This window comes from Theobroma cacao, chromosome 3, assembly GCF_053813885.1.
Source record: "Theobroma cacao isolate CCN51 chromosome 3, ASM5381388v1, whole genome shotgun sequence".
NCBI lineage: Eukaryota > Viridiplantae > Streptophyta > Magnoliopsida > Malvales > Malvaceae > Theobroma > Theobroma cacao.
This window is the reverse complement of record NC_142641.1, coordinates 27,822,893-27,828,756: the sequence shown is the minus strand read 5'-3', so window position 1 is coordinate 27,828,756 and position 5,864 is coordinate 27,822,893. Positions and strand designations below refer to the sequence as shown.

At 33.1% G+C, this 5,864-nt stretch overlaps 1 long non-coding RNA gene across 1 annotated transcript; it reads left to right on the top strand.

Moving 5' to 3' along the window:
- Window positions 1–1,729: 1,729 nt before the first annotated feature.
- On the top strand, window positions 1,730–3,457 carry LOC148763670 (uncharacterized). Its single transcript, XR_016025190.1, has 3 exons — window positions 1,730–1,787; window positions 2,438–2,521; window positions 3,357–3,457. It is a non-coding gene; the product is annotated as an uncharacterized LOC148763670 (long non-coding RNA).
- Window positions 3,458–5,864: the final 2,407 nt, after the last annotated feature.

The following is a 5,864-nucleotide window of genomic DNA, read 5'->3' as shown; positions in this document are numbered from 1 at the left end:
CATGAATTTTAAAAATGTAAGTATAAACTCAGTGAGTGAACATAGGAAGGGAACAAGCATCAATACGGGAGGTTTTAGAAATCATGATGCATTTATGTTAAAGACAATGCAATTTAACTCAATTTCTTGTCACAACGGAAATATGTCTTTACTGCGGTGAAAATCAAGTGGAAACCGTTTCTCAAGTTTTAACATTCAAAAATCAATGCAACCACAATATAATTTCCAAAACCTCTATATATATATATATATATCATATATAAACATATATATAACCACCGGCCTCACCCACAACTCTGTCTTAGCTTATGTGCACTACCACACCGCACATAGCCGGGTCAACACAACTCATGTTCACTCATACACCGCACATGGCTGGGTCAGCACAGCTCATGTGCACTCCTACACCACACATGGTTGGGTCAGCACAGCTCATGTGCACTCCTACACCGCACATGGCTAAGTCATAATTATCACACAAAAATATCATTTAATGTATAATATACACATCAACATAATGTAAAAACTCATGAATTCATCATGTTCATATCTCATAATATCAAAACATTTCATCAAGGGCTTGTTCCCATGAAACTTTTAAAGAAAAACCAACAAAATATTACAAGTGCCTCAATCAAGCATAAAATCATTTATTCCAAAACATTTGAATGCAAGTTCACTCACCTGGCAACAACGAGATATTAAGTTGTTATTTGTTCAGAGATGTCTCTAACTATTTTCACTGGCCAGTCGCTCATTATTTACTCCGGCACGCCCCCACAATACTCTAACTTTATCTTTGCACTTGCTAGCAATAATACGAACACAATATATTTAATTACATATGTATACGAGTAGCACTTCAATCAATTAATCCTTACTCAAATTTATATTTTTCCTCCTATCATGAAACCATCTTCAATTAACTCACATCTTAATACATTTTTACTAAAATTACTTATATCCATTTCTTACATAATTCATTAAATTATATCACCGGCAACTTAATTATGATGTCACTTGTAAAGCCCGACCTTATAAAATACTATTCATGACATACATGTGATGATAGCATGATTGCATGCTAGGAGAGTCCCAAAAAATTTACAAAAGTCGGTATTGTACCTAGAGGTACAACAAAGTTTATTTAATCCTCGAACTAGATCAAATAGGAATTTTAAGGTGAGATTTAGAGTTTCACAGTTCATGAATGACTTAAAATGGTAATTTGGATTTTGAGGATCAATTTGGAGTCAAATCGAAATTTTCACTATCTAGGGGCAAAATGGTCATTTGCCACCTAGGGACAAAATGGGAATTTTAGAAAAGAATTTTTTGGCCCCATTTGACTTATTGGAGTATAATTTGACTTATTGGAGTGTGATTTAAGGTTTAGAAGTGAAAAATTTTAATTTCGATATAATTTGGAGTATAGGGGTAAAATGGTAATTTTGCCACCTCATGGGCAAAATTGTAATTTTCCACCACCAGGATAGTTTTTTCAGCACATGGTCTTCCTTTGTCTTCATCTTTGACCCTTGACTAAACATGTGGTGGAGATAAAATGTTTAAATTTTTAAAATTTTAAAAACGGACCAATGACATGATGCCACGTGTCATGCCTTTATTAATTTATTATTTTCCTTTTTAAAAGGCACAAAAAATCAGCTCATCTTCCACCCCATGCCCAGCCAAACCAGCAAGAAGAGAGAGAAAACAAAAACAAAACCCTAGAGAGAGAAAATCAAAGAAAAAGTGTGAATTTTCAAGAAAATTAAGTGAAAAAGGTGAGATTTTTTCTATTAACCTTGAGTTTTCTTATTCCCAAGCATTTCTCTTTATTTTTCATGATTAAATTACATGTTTTCATGATGAATTCAATTCTGAAAAAAATGGGTTAGGAGAGAGAAAGTTGTTGGATTTATTTGATTTTAATTTATGTTAGTGTTTTTAGTTAGTTTAGCATATTTAGAAACAAAACAACAAGAAAAGAATTTATTTTCTCCCCCAACCATTAATGGCTGAATTTACCATGTAGTGAGTGAGGATGAGTTTGATTTTATTCTAGGAGAATTGGTTAAGGAATAATGAATTATGAGCCTAGAAAAATAATGGGAATTTTCGGAGCAAAAATACGAATTTTTACCCACTAGGGGTACTTTTGTAATTTGCTATTGGGACTGATAATTTGCACCACACTGAGGGACATTAAGTTAATTTGGGTGCAATTGAGGTATAGAAACTGAAAAGAATTAAATTGGAGTTTAAACGGACCCGTTAGGAATTTAATCGGGTGATAAAACGAATTAGGCCAATACCGGGTTTAGATAGTTACCAGTGCATTTTTGCATTCCATATCAAGCATTGGTAGTCTAAATTAGTTTAATTTTGATTTAGTACCAACTTGGTGAAATTCTCGATTTTGTACTGTGTCAAGGTGGTGAGTCCTCCGATAAAGGCAAGGAAATTGCATCCGAGGACCAGTAGACAGAGTGCTTCGAAAGTCTGTATTCTAGACATTGTGAGTAAACTTACTGTCATTTTAATTATCTAGGGTGGTTTTTAGATGCTTTCATGAATTCTATGAAAAAAGAAATTTAAAAAGGTAAATTTTCATGTTTTATGAAAACATGTGTTTTAATGAAATTAATTTATAAATTGTTTTGAAATTAATAGTGATTTTGAAAAATAGAGTACACGGAGACTGTTAATTGTGGCAATTTGATTGTTTAAATTAACTGGCTTATGATAAATCGAGCATGATTGGCTAGTTGGCAATTGTATTGAAATGCGAATATTTTGGTTACCTTGAAAAACTCCGAATTACAAAATTTCCATATCATGTTATTGAGTTTTATTATATGGTGGATTATATATTAATTAATCACTACAGTAGGGGATTTCTGTGGACCAGCCTTTTAGAGGGGCACGGTAAACTCCATTATATTCTTACCTCGAACGGAGAGGCACGTAGGGTATCTCCTGGGGTAAAGTTTAGGGTTCACTTCACGCTAAACCACCACGTGAGGAGGAACTCAGCTAACGCCAAGGAACGGCTATGTTTTCAAAACAAAAACATGATTTATGTGAAATGTGAATTTTAATAGCCTTGGCGGTCTCAGTAGGATGCCTCGGCCAAGGTGTCCCCGAGAATGGATTTATGGCACAAGCCTAGATTTTTATGAGATTCATAAGCCTTTTTACGTATTTTGAACGAGATGTGTTCTAATTGTATAACCCAGTTTATGATGATTTACTTTATTGTCTCCATGTACTCAATTCTAGATGTTTATGATGATGTTTGTTTACTCATTAGGATTTTATAATCTCACCACCCTCCTTTCCACCCATTTCAGGTTCAGTATAGACTGTATATAGCTGATCCCATCGAGGACTACAGTGGGATCTGCATTTTCCAAACCGTAGGTTCACAGTCCTCTTTACTTTTGTTTATTCGGGGGCACTCTTGTTATTGTAAATTAAATTAAATATTTTGGCTTACTGTATTTAAGTATGTATAAATTTATTTAGCTTTTATGCTATAAAAATTATTTACGTATAACTCTATAAATATTATTTTATAAGAAAATAGAATATTTTACTTAATATTTCTTTTATTTTCTTATTATATTCAAATAACCATAATTTCGTTTTAAATGAAGATTTTAGACTTTTAAACTCATTTTGAATATGAATTGTGTGTTTTGTACTTGTATATTAAGTTTTAGCCAGTTTCAAAATTTTTGAGAAAAATGACCAAAATACCCCTGTGAGACGAAAAATTAATATTTTATTTGTTTAAAGTTGGAAACAACTTAAAATCTTTTAGAACACGATATTTGACAATGGTTGCTCACAAGGGAATAGAGAAACTGATAGTAAAGCCTTGCGGGGTTTCGGGTTGACATTCCGGGCAATAAGTGTCTACCGGGACACCACGGCGGTTGTCACGGGCTCGAGGGGAGTACCGGGCCGTGACATCACTTGTCTACTTCAGCCTTTCTAAATAATTTTCACCCAAATCCATCTTATATTTCCACACATAATCCACATATATGGCAGCAACAATCATTCTCACTTTCACTCGATTATTTTCTAGTTTACACGCATCGTTATCTATCTAACTTTCAATACTTTGTTTCTCAATCCTCCATCCACAATTTTCCTTTTTCATTTCTTTCAAATGACATGCCATACAATTTTAACAATTTTCAACTAGCTTATGCAAGTAGATCCTTTCAACAACCATAATTTCCCACAATATTCAACTAACCGTAGGCTTTAAAACATAGTGTTAAGCTTACCGTTTTCCTTTTCCACTTTGAGTCATTCATGTACCCATGGATTTATTGGCTTACATGTTATCAATTTGTCTCCAATCAAGCCAATCTTTGCTGCCACAAGAGATTTCTCTAAGTCACTAACTCATTTTCAAAGACTACTCAAGCCAAAAACAAGAATTCTTACCGTTCCTTGCTTGAATCACCAAAACCAAGCTTTTTCTTCCCTTCTCTCTTTTTCTTTCTTCTTCTCCTAGAGTTTATATGTGGTAGAAATTGGGGTTAGAAGTTATAACTTTGGTGCACAAGAAGTTGGGAGAAGAATGAAGCAAGAAGAGAAAAGAAATGAAAAGAAAACAAGGAAAGAAAATGAAAGAAAATTTGTTTTCCATAGGAGAATGAGAGAATGGCGTTGGAAGCTTCAAGAATGAATAAGAAAATATCTTGCTGGGAGGATAAGGACTGTTTTGGGCTGATAAGGATGAGAGTCAAAGCTTCTTTTGGAAGCTTTGACGAAACTTTATGCAAAATTATCATTTTACCCTTCAAGTTTCTTTCCATTTTAATTTAGTCCTCCCAACACTCATTTAACTCCAATTTCCTTCTATTATCTTCTTCTACATATGTATAAACAAAGTATGAAGTTGGTACTCTAACGCAGTGTCCCCATAATATTTAAAATATTATTTACCTGTGCTTCTTTACTTAATAAAGACACGCAACCCCATTAACGTCATTTTTCTCCGAAATTTTTCTCATTCTTCTTCTCCCCCACTTAGGTTGCCCATATACTCCTTCTTCATGAAAAATTTTGACACTGAATAAAATATTAATATTTTAATATTATTTTATTAATAAAATATTATTTTATTCTAAAGTTTCCTCTTGTCTCCTCTTATCACCTTGGTACCCAAAATAGTTTATTATGCCTCAATTGACTTCCGAATCACTTTTTATCTTGCAAATTCTTCTCTAATAAAAAAAAATATAATTATTTTATTATTATTTCCAAGTGTGTGGAATATTTTATCCCAAACTATTCCTTTCATCTTTCATCATTTCTAAACATTATAATTAACCTCAATTGGCATACAATAAGCTTTATTAGTCACCATATTAAAGTACGGGGTATTACACTGCACAAGGATTCTTTAGATAGCTTTGGTTTGCAACAACCAGGCTGAGATGAGTGAGCTTTTTGAAAGCTGGTTTGGTGGTTTAACAAAGGATTCATCAACCTTTATTATTTAGGTAAAGTGATATAATCATATACTTTTATTTTAATTTAATTCTGTACTCGATTTGGCATGAAAGAGATCTTAGGAAGGTGAGGTGTAAATTTTATTTTTAAATTTATTTTCGTCACGTTTTATTTGTATTTGATGCACGATCAGCCCTCACCCAACAGTAGTATCAAAGCCCCTTACATGCCATTTGAGTGCTTGTTCATGTTCAATGGATACTTGATTAACAAATAGTTGTTTTGTATTTTGATTTGGTGCGATTTTGTTAAAATCGATTTTTCAAAAATCTGCTTTGCCAATTTCATTTAATTCTGTCCAGCAACCTTTGTACCCCCCTTTA